We start from the raw sequence: 14,366 nt of genomic DNA, 5'->3' as shown, positions 1-14,366 counted from the left end.
CCTTCCATCTGTGACTCAAAATGACACACTGGGGACAAGATGTAGGAAGTCCAGCAGCAGTGAGTGAAGGAAACTGCTGAAGAAAGTGGGCTTAAGATACACAGTGAGAACAAAGATGCTCCACAGAAAGATGGTAACAAAAATTACAGAAACCTTGAGAAGCAGACAGGAACTTAAAAACAAAAAGGTGATGTCTAAGGGAATACAGTGAAGTTTAGAAGAGTGAAAGGATGGAGAATAACTAAGAACAGATGCATTGCAACTGGGGTCATACCATAAAAACAGGGATAAATGGAATAACTGCAGACATGAGAAAAACAGCACAGAAATCTGGGAAAAGAAGTGACACAGTAAATGGTGGTGGACAGCAAGCCTTTGTTTCTGCTCAGAGAATCCTCTTTAGAAGGGATTGGCAGGGAAGTGAGAAAATCTACCCTTCATTATACCAATAAACCCTTAACTCTTGATGGCCATTTTCCCACTGCTCTAGTCCATGCCTGAAACAGTGTCATTCATCTGGCTTCCACTGAGATGTCTGAGGTGGGCAGATCTGCACAGCAGTTTGTGCTGTGTTCACCTCAAACAGCACAATCCTTGCCTACAGCATGTAACAGACTGTTAAGGAAACAAGCCTGGCATTAATACTCCTATAACTGAAAACTTCAAAATAACCCTTCTGTTAGGTTTGAAGATGTTACGGTTTTGCTGAAGCACCAGCACAGAAAGGTTCAATTGCATTAGAAAATGAAAACTGCATCATTACAGGATGCTTAAGGGCAGCACAAGAGAGTGGCTGCTAAGGAAAGCTGCTGCTCCTTCAACACTCTGCATATGAATCTCAGCATCCAGAAAATGTGCTAAATCTATGATCTCATCTCATTTCTAGATGGGGGGCAAAACCAATGGTGAACTTAATCAGACAATTTGTTTTTCTGAAGACTATCCAAGGCAAAAGCAATATCTGAGAGACACAAAGAATCCGTTTTGGATTCTTTGTATGTAGGATTCACTTCCCAGGAAAAGAAATTACTTCTGATATATAATTCAATAGAGTAATGAGCCCACACTCAGACTGAGGATCCCAAATGCAGAAATAGCAGAGACTAACCACCTTTTTAGCTAATACACGAACTGGGAATTTATGCTGCTCATTTTCTCTCTCCAGATGGATCCGAGGCTTTGAGCACTGGCAGGATCTCAAGGCAGAGCAATGCCTGATGCTTCTCCAAGGAACTGAACACCAACATTGAACCTGACACAGAGTACTCAAAAGATTGAGGGTCTAGAGGTCTACAAGTAAAGGCAAAGTGAAGACACAGTGGGGAGAGAGGAAGGAGAGGCTGCTTTGCAGAAGACATTTAGTGAACTCTCATCCTCTTGCTTGGTGAGACATATCTTCCTGCAATGGCATCCTGTCTCCTTTATCACTTCTAGTCCACCTGTGACGACTGAAGCGATGTTTAACCTCTGAAGATGGCAGAATCAGTCGTTCATTAATCAAGACAACCAAACCATTCCAACTTAAATAAGCTGAGTCCCACAGCTCTGGTAGAGAAGCCATCTGAAAGAGAAAAAGCCCACAATTAAAAAGAATCCATCAACAACTGATATTGGCTGATTATGGTGCTGAGATTTCTCCTGCTGTCCTTGGATGTTTCTTCCCTCACCCATCCTCTGCTTGCCTGTCTCAGTCATTTCAGCAGTGTGAAAGGTTGTTCATTTTATAGAGGTCTTTAATGAAAGATGAAAATTCAAATATGTTATAATTAGCTGCAGTTCCACATAAGTCAGTATTATTGCAGCTTTTATATTAGATCCTAATTTGTCCCACAAATGATTGTGTCAAATATTACAGTAGAATGGTTAATGACATCAGACATAATGGAAGGATTAAGCACTGATACAGGAAACTTGCTTGAGAACAATAATTTTAACTTCTTTTCACTCATAATTATTTTTGTCCTTACTGTAAAAGAAACCTGAAACTGAAAATAAAAATGGCTTGTGTTACTGGCGAGCAACGGAAGAGATCTGATTCATGATTTAATTCTTCATTCAGTATTCATTGGTAGATTAAAAGCCAAATCATCATAACAAATGGCACAGCAATGAACAACATGGAATATAAAAACCTCAGGACTTGTCCTGCTGAATAAATGTGGAATCATTTGCATCTTTGAAGATAAGTGTAATTCAACAGCAAAAAAATGATTCCTCCCTTTGCAATAAGGTCTGATTCAGCATCTGTTCCATCAGGCATCATGGAATTGCTTGTGCTAACAAGCTGCTCCATGGCACACCAAAGTCGCCTTTTATTTCACCCCCAATCACTTGTTTGAGCAGCTACTCAGTTTGCAAGAACAGGATGTATGAGGAACCTGTGACACAGAAATAGCCAATAAGGAATTTAAAATGTCTAGGAGACACATGTCTGATAATACAAATTACTGGGAACTGTAGTTTTCCCTCAGCTGCATGGTACCTTTAAGTGCCTTTTTTTTTCCTGTTGCACTTAAAAGCAGAATAACTTAAAAAATCCCCTCCTTACTTTAATCTGGTATCAGCACAGAAGGTTGCAGTTTGCATCATTCTATTTAAACAAATATTAAGACATTTCCTGTTACAATCATCATTGGGGCCTCACAGTTCTCAAACACCGAGTCATCCATCCTTCTTATTTCAACACAGGAATGTTGACTTTAGGTTCTGGAAATGCACACCTGGAGACGCAGAACCTGCAGCTTTGCCTCCGGCACTATCACCAGACCTGGGAAGGAGCTGTAGGGTCTTTTCTGAGCAGCAGCCTGGTCTTCAACTGATAGTCACAGGAAAATCAGTGGGACACAGGAATTCCCAGGCACAAGAATTCATATTTGCAGACCTTGCTCTACAAGTTTTTTATTTCAGTGTCCCAAATACACCCAGGGCTCTACAGCACTATTGACTTACAAACTCATTCAAGAGTGAGGCTTCATATTGTGCTCCAGGGTTTTTATAACCTTTGAAACAGAGTTCTTTGGAGGGCCACAAGAAGTGAGATGTAGCAGTGCTTTGGCAGGTTTTAAACTCCTACGGCAGCAAGAAGTTTGAATATAGGTTCTTTTGGCGATAAGAAATAAAGAAATACATGTATTTGAAGTCAGTGTCAGTTGAATAAAGGCAAAGAGCAGGACACAGCTGAAAGGAACTAGGACATGTAAGTACAAGCTGAATCCCAGTGTCTCCAAGGGAAGGAGGGGACCGCCTACAACTTCCGCCCCAAACCCATGGCCTGAGGGGGAGAACAGCCTCTTTCTGAATCACATTTTCTCAGATGAGTCAGCTCCTGAGAGATCTTTTAAAAAGTCCTTGTCCTGCAACTTTCCAATAGTCTTTTCCTATATCTTGCAAAGGGCTGAATTTGAAGTTGCTCCTTTTATTTTACTATGATTTTTCCTCATAGGAAGAGAGAATAGCCTGTGTGTTTTGTCACCCAAAGCTTGCTAAGGCTTGAAGATCCCTTTTCTCCCCCAACATTAAAGACATTTTGTCCCACAATAATGAAAAACACCATTTTGAAAGAGAGCTTCACACTGATATCAGTGTATTCAGCGTTTTTGGAAGCAAATTACAAGGTTTCCTCCAACTCTAGGCTTTCCTGCCTTGTCCCAGTCACTTGGTTGATTCCTCAAGGTCTCCACCAAAATGTAGCTCAATGGCTAAGTTATAGAAAAGGAGTCTTAAGTAAAGCACTCTATTGGGGTTTGAGTTTTCACTTTAAAATGCAAATGGCTGGAAGTTAATTCCCCTTTGGGATTGAAGAGCTGAATTTAAAATGGGAAATGATGATAGAAAAATATATATCAGAAAGCATTGCAGTGTGAGAATGAATCCTTCACCACATGAACGCAGATTCCTAGGGTCAGCAGACATCTTCATTTATCTGTATTTTAATAGTTTCCCTCAAAACTCCTTTTGGCTAAATTCTTCCTCAGTGTACTACTTGGTACACTCTCAGTGGACAACAATAAGGGCAAAATTTGCCCAGGTTTTCTATTTTCTAAAATCTCATAGATCAGCATATTTAAACACATCAATATTTTAATGGGTATGATAAATAACACCCTCATTTCTGTTAAGATGTCTAACAAGACCTTTTTCATACTTACTGAAAATACAACTGGAAGACAGACCTATTTGCCAATTCTTTGTCAACTGGGAAGGCTAAAAAGCAATCAAAAAATGTCAACAAAGATGTTAAAACAATGTTCGCTAACCAACTGCAAAAGTCTTCCATCTCCCTTTCTTTTTCACAAATACCATTTTACTTCTAACTGGGGAGAAAATAAGCATATATAATTATGTCCTTTGATCAATTTATGCTTGAACACATATATACACACAGATACACCTCTGCAACCTTACAGGGACTTGGTGATGCAAATGCTCTAATCTGCAGTTAAAATTCAGAGTGCTCCACTCCTTGCATGATCAGGCCTTTAGTAACTCAACCAGATTCCTTCTATTTGTTCAGTCTTCTGGAATATATGTCTTTACATAACACTTCAAAAGAATCACTTCTATGCACACAGACACTGGCAAAAACACATCCACCAGTTTTCATAAACCTTATCCCAGCAAAGGATGGAACTGCATCAGCATGAGATAAAAACTACAGATCACAGAAGGCAACTGCAAAGTTCCTGGTCTATGTTTAGAAGGGCGTAAACCTGGGATCAGATTGATAATCTAGAAATTATTTGTATTTGGATACACTTCCTTTGGCACATGGGTTTAGAGCTGTGGACAGGAAGCACATGTAGGGGGTAAAAGGGGAGCAGCCCCCAAGCCAAGTGTTCCCCTGGCCAACACCACGTACTGATCCAGCCTCAGCTGGATCATCTAGAAAAAGCACATGGGTAGATCTCTTGGCAGGGTCAGTAATTAAATATTTGTACAACCTCAAAACCTAAAAAACAATGACTTCACAAGCCTTATTTCAAGCTTTCCCTCTGTCTGTACAAGAATGTATCAAATAGTCAAACTTTTTGGTTTTGTCCTTCTTTTTGTTTCCATGTTTTTCTTGCACATTGCAAACTGTCCAAGTTCTCCAGGCTCTGTTCTCTCTTTTTTTTTTTTTTTTTTTGGTTAGACTGACTTTGGTCAAACCCTAGATCTGAAAGTCCCCAAACAATCAACAAAGAACGCATTTTGGTGTGATAAATTTGAGAAGTCACAATAAGGGCTGTGGTATGGTACTATGATATCACTCACAGAGGACTGGTACTTCATTGTGAGTGGAAACAGCATCTGGCATGGGGCAGGAAAACATTTACCAAAGGAGCATCCAAGAAGGACAGCAATGAAAAATAACACTGAAATGAGTTTATGGCTATGTAAGTTGTTGTCTTCATTGGGAAGATGTTTCTTTAAAGTCAGGGAAGGAAAAATATCGCACATGATGTCTTTTTTCCGCCTTCAACTCCAGTATTTGCCAACAGCTTTTTAACAATTGCATTATTCACTATTGAGTATTCTGCGCCAAGAGAAGCCAGTGTTCTATACAGCAGAGGGCTCTTTCATTCCTTTTTAATTCATATTTCTGTTATCAACCAACATGTCAGTTGTGAAATAAAACCTGGAGAAAAACTTTGAGAGGAGATAAATTCCCAGCAGGTGTCACAGAAATACTGAATTGACATTTAGTCTTAATTACACCTTCCGTGTGGTTTTGCTGTGTTGCAGTTGCTCTGTACTAAATGAAATAATGTAATTTTAAAATACTTTTTTTCTACACTAAAAGAGAAAGTGAACAGGTAAAAATAAAACCAGGTAAGTGATGGGGAAAAAAGAGAAACAGGCATCACCAGCACAGTTCCTAAAAGTTCTGCAGGGAATTAATGAGGAAAGAGCAGAGAAGGGGAACCAGGATGTGGAATTCAATGCAAAGATGAATACAGGAAGCCACAGAATCCCAGAATGGTTTGGATTGGAAGGGACCTCGAAGCCCATCTCATTCCACCCCTTCCATGGGCAGGGGACACCTTCCACTAGACCAGGTTGCTCCAAGCCCCATCCAACATGGCTGTGAACACCTCCAGGGATGGGGCAGCCACAGCTTCTCTTCTCTGTGCATTTACAACCTTTTGAGGTTGAGGAGAACCACCAGGATGTGAAGAAGCTCATTCAACTTTTAGGGTATTCTCGGGTGAAACAGAACTTGCCAGGGAGATTAATTCAGCCCATATCAAGCTGATCCAAGTAGTGAAAAATGACCTTGTCATCTTAGGCCTATTCCTGTTCTTTGCCTTCCTGAATGCCTCAGCAACTATAAGAATAACTTTCAAGATAATCTTGCCACAGTGGCAAAGAATGTCAGTGTAAAAATCAGCTTCTGAGGGCCTGAATCTGCAGCTGGCAAGTCTCTTGATTAAAAATACTCAACATTTGCTTTGAGACATGCCATTGCTATTACCATGCTCTATTATTCAGGCAAATTCACTAAGCAGCAGATTTTGAAAATCAGGGATCAAAGTCTGGGCTCTTTCGATAAACTTGAAGAGTCCAGATCCTACCTGAGCTCCCAGTGGTAGGAGCTTTAGAGACAGTCTTCCCAAGCAAACAGATTTAAGAGCCCTGGGAAATACCAGTTGTACTCTAACAGCAAAACTCTGGAAACAAGTCTCCAGGGGGACCCCCGCAAAATGAAGGCAAAGCAAACCCGACGTGATGCAGGAAACACTAGCACTATCGGCTGGGACTGCAGCAAATCTTTACCTGTGAACTGCAGCCTCATCCTGAGGCAAGCAAATCTGGAATTTTTCCACTATGTGCAGGCTGGGGTTACAGGAGTTCAAAGCAACAATTAAACAATTCCGTAATAACAGAGAAATGCGAAGTCCTGTCGTAACTTAACCATGTAAATCTGCTGCTTTGAAAGAAACACTTTTGTTTTGGGTCAGGCTTGCCAGGTGTCTAGGCACACCTGGAGTACATAACATTTAGGTGCACCTGGATAACATCACCTGAACTTTGACAATGAGGATTATTTCCTGAAAAAAGACTGGCTCAAAAGGTTATGTTCTGTTCACTAAAAGATTTTGAGGAAGCAAATTTGTTATTTCTTCCCAGGCTACAGTATCTGCATCCTTCCCCCGGTGTTGTTTGACCAAAGCACAGCAGAAGCCCTGCCAGCATTCCCTGCTCTGGGCAGCTCTGTGCTTTCCCCCTGAACAGCACATTCTTATGTTTTTCCTGGCTGTGTGACTACAGAAGTTTCTTATTTGTAGCCATATGCACCCAAGCAGAGGCTACAGCTTCAATCTTAATGGCTGTCTGGAATGATATAATTTGGTTTTTATCAGCTTCAGAGATAAGGCAGCATTAACTCCCTGAAAAATCCTGGCACTTACTCAGTTTGATTCCTCCCGTTCTCCTAAACCAGGTGTTTTCAAAGGTATTCATGTATCTGTCTACAGTGTGGGTGGAATATACTTAACTTCCAACTCAGTTAAGTTGGAAAACATTCCCTCCTTTTAAACTAATCACTCACTAAACAAACATTTCTCTTCTACCCAGACAACTACCCTCTTGAAGGACACATCTGACTGCAAAGAACCACGCTGCAAAAATACTTTGAATGCAGTCCAAAATGACACCAGTCCCAGGGTCTGCTCAGACAGCACCTGCTGCAGGGTCAGAACTCACACAGGAAACCCCAGTCCCCAAGGTGGTGACAAGCAACACAATCCCACCACATGCCATAAGGGGGAGTTTCTTAAAGTCCCAGAATGCTGTAAGAAAATGTCAGCAGTGGTTTTCTTTCCAAAGACCTAATTTGTAAAATGTTATGATAAAAAATTAAAGAATAACTTAAGACCATGGTAAATAAAGGCTTGAAATTAAGGCAAAGAAAAGCCAACCACAACAGTATTTTCTTTTTTGTGCACCAGTCATATAAGCTGTTAACAAACAGGGTAATCATACAAATATTAGATTTAAGACAGACTTGATTTATACCTTTATGAAAAAAAAGCCAAACCAACTTCTTCAAGAACCCATGGCTAAATCAGGCCTAAGATCTACCTTTAGCACCTGAGCAGCAGTATACCACTAAGTTAGACTTCAGAGGCCACTAATAAATCCCCCTGATCCTAAGCAGCTTCACTTAGGTTGGAACCACGCCCGCCCCCCGCCGCACCCCCCCCCCCGCAGGCCCAGGATTCCTACTTAAGCCAAGTTTAGGGCCGTTGTTTCTTGTCTGAGTAATTCTAGAGAAATATTGGGTTTTAGCTTGGTATCAACTGTAACTAGCTATGGATCTTGAATCTGTGCTATTGCTGTAGATTAGGTAAATTACTAATGGTTTCATTACCAGCCTACATCATGACATGCAAATTTGATTCTGATTTTGGACTCAGGTGCCCCTTGTCCTCTTGAACTTGCCTGCTGACCTGTATTTTTGAATGCTCTCTGGATGTCATCTCTAGATGAATCTTAGTCATCTTCTATAGGTGCTGAAGGATGGAATGGGAACTGGTGAGTATTTCCACAAGCTTGGACATCCAGACATTTAGATAAGAGATGGAGCTATCCCAGGGGATGTTTTTTGCCTTTAAAAATCAATCCATTTCTGAAACGGCATCATCTGTAATGAAATCTTCTCTGTAAAAGCCCTGTTGCCCCACTAGAGCAGAGGGGCTGGGTAGACAGCTGGGAAAGAGGAATGTGCTAGACAGGAGGAAACAAAAGAAACATGGTTTGTGTAGTCTGACAAAACAAACCTCAGTGAGGATGTGACTGCTGTCTATAAACACATCAGGAGAGTAAACACTGGGGGTAAGGATAAAGACCCTACTTAAAAGACATGAAATACATAGAAAGAGACTATAAAAGAAACAACCTCTCGGGATTTCCTCTGGTAGAGATGATCCCAAGGTGTGTTAAAAAGTCTCTTTTCCCCAACCCAGCTGTCAAAGAAGAAATCAGGAGTCTTCGGCTGTCGTTCTCAAGGTTGTTTATTATTTCTTATCCAAAACATTTTCTGTCTGGCCTGCCAAGGTCTGTTCTGCAGGTCGGTCTGAGGCACACTCCCCCGCCCCCGGGCTGGTGTTGTCTTTTATACCCTAAACTACATATTTGATATTTACAATTATGTTCCAATACCTACCACCTGTTAGACAGTGACTTCCTGCTCTAAACCAATCCCAAAGTGCCACCATCACCACGAAGATGGAGGCTAGGAAGAAGAAGGGAGAGGAACAGAAAAAAAGCCCAAATCCCTCCATCTTGTCCCTAGACCCCTACAGTAAAATTCTTTAAAATTCCACCTTTCACCTTGTGACAACTACTGTTATGCTGCTTAAACTTTTGTGACTTGTAATTCTTCATATAAAGTTGGTAATTTGCTCCATGGGTTAAGATTGAATTCCCAGGTGTCTCTGGCTTCCTGCCAGGGTCTCCGAGCACCTACCAGGATTTTGAGCCATCCAGGGCATCCAGAGAGATGTCCTGGGTTCCAAAAAGAACCAACTTGTCTTCAATGATGTTTCTAGTCTCTTGTTCAAAACTGCAAGAATAAAACTCTCAGTTTCTCATCAGGGAAAGCCTGCTCAGGTTATATACTGAGGTATCTGTGACGGAGAGGATTTGGTAGCTTGGAAACCCTCTGCCAGCTCCTATATCCATCAGAAGGTCAGACTTCTAATTTCTAACTTCTGCAGAAGGAGAAAGACTGACCCGTCTGACAGAAAAATATTTTTATCCTTCTACATCCTGAAAAAGGACACAGTTTTCCCAGCTAGGAGACTTACTTTGAGCTCTTCTATAAAAAGCTAAGATAAACAGGGTCTAGTACATGTACTAAATTAAATCTCAAAATACAATTTTTTTAAAAAGAAAATGTGGCTGCTGTCTAAACATCTACCGTAAGTTATCACTGTATGTGGTTTTATGTTGCCTCTTTTATTCATCTACCAAATGTATGCAGAAGCAGGAGGAAGATCTCTGAAGATCCCTTCTTTCCTGACAGAGGTGGAGGAAAGCTGACTGTCATCACCACATTTTGAAAAAGGTTGTCAAAGGCTGTATCACATCCTTTCCCAGTGCTGGAGACAAATCTTCTGGAAAAATTAGAAATCTTGTATAATGCACTATAATTTTAATAATTCCTTTATAATTTTAAATAGAATAATAATTTTAATAGAGAACATTAAACCTTTATTTAACTTTCTAGTGAACTCAGAAATATCACAAAGCATGGAGAGTTTCCTAAGTCATTCTGGCCTGATTAACTGAAAGGAAACCCAAACACCCTCTGTGTTTACTTTGCAGTCGATGCACAAATTGTTTCCTGCTAATGACAATGCTTCGACACAACCAGGGCTGGGTCGTGGAGACATCTGAACTCCCGTGGGAAATCAGCCGGTGGCGTTGGGCGCTGGCAGTTTAGTGCTGTCAGGATCATGGTAGCTGAGATCCTTCCCAGAGAAGAAATGTGTGCACTAAATCCCAGCTAAAGAAGTAGCTGACCTGGATTTGAAGTTGAACTACATCTGTCCAGTGCAGATTTCTGGGAAATGCTCCAAGAATTAACAAGTCTGGCAATGCAGAGAAGAACAGGGTTGCACTGGAGTTACTGCACTTGCCTAAACTGGGCTGACTGGAACCATGACATGCTGCCTGTGGAAAGGCTGCGGCTCCACAGGAACAGCTGAGCACAAGAAGGAAAAATCCCTCTCTAACCCTGCAGAATCTTGCAAAGAGAGAGTTTGCAGCAAAAGCTGTGAAATGCCAAACTCCCATTTGATTTGTCTCCTTAAAACCATGGGATGTCAAGGCATCATCAGGAGCAGCAGCTGCCTTTATAAATACTGTTCTAATGCAGTCAGGGAGATATTGGTGTGTGAGTGGCAAAATATTTTCCCTGCAGGCATTCTGGCATCAGGACTTACTTTTCCTATCCCAACACCCCAGCAGAGCTTTGCTAAATAGATTTTCAGTAAACTGAAAAGCTGTCCTTTCCTAAAACTTGCTGTATCTTTTATCAAATGACCAGTGAAAATGAGGGGGCTGGGGGGAGTGGGGTGATGATGCCAGTTGTTTCCTGGCCTATTTTTGTGCCTCTTTATTATTAACAGTTGGAGGATAAATGCCACTTGATTGGGGACAACTCAGGCAAAAAGAGAGCTAATAGTGAATGCATAAGGTGAAATGCTTCAGCTAAGGATATGTTTTTCATTTAAAATAAAGTTTAAATTTTTGAGTTGATGTAGGTACTATTATAACACCCTCAAACTTGTTTTAGTCCATTTTTTTTCTTGCAGTTAAAGGGATTAATTCAGCATGCTTTAAAAAAACAGACTAATTTTTTGGGGGAGGAGTGATCCTGAGAACCACAATAAAATAACTTTATTGTACTTGCATGTGTTTTACATGAGGCCACTTTAATTAAATTTATTGTGGCTTACTCCAAACTAGTGAATTCACATTTTGTATTCTCTGTGCAGGATGAAAAGTAATTACATTTCAGTTGCATTATAATTTAGCAGGTTGTAACAGACACAGGGACAGAGTTGAAGTTTTTCCATCTTCTCAATTGGAGTGTTAAATCACAGCCAGTTGCTGACTTGCATGGGGGTGGGAAGTAGGTGCCACAAAGCACAGCCCAATTCCATGTGCAGTTTAATTTGGGAATCTAGACCTAAGTACCTACTTGTCATGCACAGAATGAGACTGGGAGGTCACCAGGGCCAAGGAGGCAGTGGCTGCTCCTATAACTCAAATGAGTTTAGAGCACTTGAGCATTTTTCTTTGTCATATTTAATCTGTATGTTTCTCAAAATGGAACTATGTCATGGAGAAAAATCCAATAACCCAGACAAAACCTGAAACATCCATATAGAAGGGGAAAATGCAGAAAATCTTTCTAGGGGTCTGAGAGAGGGTTGGGGAGCAGCTTTAGGGAGTAGGGTCCAGGTATGGGAGGCTTATTTTTATGGCAGAGACTTAGGAGTGGTTTTTCTAGGAGAAAGGAAGGGGTGAGAAGGTACAAGGAAAAGAGAGCAGAAAGATATTCATAAGTAAATTAAATGGGGTGGAGTTCCAGTGTGCTTTTCCACCTGGAATCTGAAAAAGGTGGGAGAAGCCAGTCAGTACACTTGCTTCCACCTGGGAACTGGTGGGAACATTAACATTGGAGTGACCAGAGGCAAGAGACAGAACTGGTTTCTGTCAGATGAGAGAAATTGCTGCAGCAGCAGTATCCAAATGAGATGATGCAGGGACAGAGACATGGATCTGATGGCCTGGGAGCTGAGCAGGGAAAGGAGGATTTTCAGGAGGGTTACAGCACCTTCCAGACTGGAGGTGAAGAGGGGTATTTCATGTAGTTCACTTGAACTATGCAGATTAGAAATAAATTAACCTCATGTGAAGGCCTCTCTCTCTGCCAGCACAAGGCTGTGGGGGAAACAAAGCCTGTGCTGGAGCATCAGAAACAACACATCAAATGTGGGAATTACAATAGGCATTACATCAGCTGCCGGATACTGCAGGGGATGAATCAGACCAGCATCTGGCAGCTTTAGTGCACCCATGGCAAACTTGCACTGATTCGACTACAAAGGGAAAAAAATAACCTGTGGAACAACTTTCAATGTGAGCTGTTTCAGGAAAGGGCACTCTTCTGTATTCCACCATGGGACTACATCTCTTGTGACGGAGCCACCAAGTCTTCCAAAATGTTAGGAGACTCTTGGAAAACGCAAATAAAAAAGCATCTTGATTTTTTAAAAAAAGTAACAACACATGCAGGTTTTAAAATTTGTAAGAAATAAAGCAGTTTTGATTGCTTTTATGTATGTCCTTGTAGTACTTATTCTCCTGAAGTTTCAGTACGGTATAATGAAATTGAAGCTGGTTCTATCGGACAGAAAAACAAATTGGCTCTATGACTCCCATAATTTAAATTAAGAGAACTGCCCAGAGATGTAAAGAAGTATAGTTAAGGGGGGAAAAAATTATCAAACTTCTAAATTAAACTAATTCTGCTGACTTGAGGTTTAAAATCCATATCTAACATTTTAATATCATAAACACAATTTAGAAAATTTGTATTTCTGTGGGCTGTTTTTGAAATTTTGATTGCTTATGGAAGGGGGTCAGTACAACATGGGATCATTTAAATTTACAATAGCAGCTCTTAATTTAAAAGACTAGTCCAGGCTTTAAAAGGACAGACCTAATGGAGAGTTACAATTAATGGCACCAAGATCTCACCCTCTCGCTGTTCTCCCAGCACAGAGACTGAGCAAAACCAGTTCTGTAAAAGTAGTGATTAATATTTAACCCAAATTTCCTGGGCTTTGGTCAGTTGACCACAATGGCCTATTGAGGGATCTGTAGCTGCCCACACTGCAGTGAACAGTGGTTTACACATAGTCCATGAAGCTATTTAGAATAAAACTAAAAGGTCCTAAACACAGGGATTGTCTGGCTGAAATATCTACTGACCTACTGGATTAAAGAGCTACCTGAGCGTGTGCTAATGGCAAACAAGAGATAAGAAAGGGATGTTTTTTCTTGCCACCATAACACAAATAGATAAATACTAAACACAAATATGGCAGTAACTGCACTGGAATGACCAATCAGTTACATTTTTGAACAATGGTAATTATTATCCTTCTTTGAGCAGACATTTAGGACTCCGACACATGTACCATGAAAAAAAAAAGAGCACCATTTAGGGACGTTTTAGGCAGAAGCAGCCTTTTAGTGGGCATCTCCTCATGGGTTGACCTTCGACACATATTAATAGCTCACGTTTCAGCTTTTAGTTTATCAGGTTTAAGTAAAATTCCAGTGGAATCCACTGGTTTTGACACAATTTTAGATAATTCTGCTCCAAGGAGCTGCTAGATAGCGCCGAAGGGGCTGTAGATCATTACGGACGGGATCCCACGAGAAGTTTGGGAGTCGCCTCCTAAACCAGGAGGGAGAAGGGGATGGGCCCGGCCCTACCTGTCCTGGAAAATTGGGAGTGACGGATGTCGGAGGTGTCACCGCCCCGCCTCTTCCCGCCACAAGGGGGCGCGCGGCGCCGCCCCCACCCCCACAGCAGGGGGCACTGCTCGCGGCGCCCACAGCGCCTCTCCCAGTGCGGGGGCGGAGCGCCGCGATGAAAAGCGCACCCTGATTGGCGGAGATACCACTGGTGGGGATGAGACAGGGGCTCTGATTGGCCACCAGCAACCGAAGGTGAGAGTAAAACCTGGGAAGAGAACACCCCCCCCCCTCCCCCCCCCTGAAACCCCGCTCCCCTCCCGCGGATCGGGGTGTGTGTTTCGCCCCCCACCACGCCCCAGCCCCCTGACCTGGGCGCTCCA

The sequence above is a fragment of the Pyrgilauda ruficollis genome, unplaced genomic scaffold (assembly GCF_017590135.1).
Source record: "Pyrgilauda ruficollis isolate IOZ18807 unplaced genomic scaffold, ASM1759013v1 scaffold52, whole genome shotgun sequence".
NCBI lineage: Eukaryota > Metazoa > Chordata > Aves > Passeriformes > Passeridae > Pyrgilauda > Pyrgilauda ruficollis.
Note: the sequence above shows the minus strand (reverse complement) of the source record.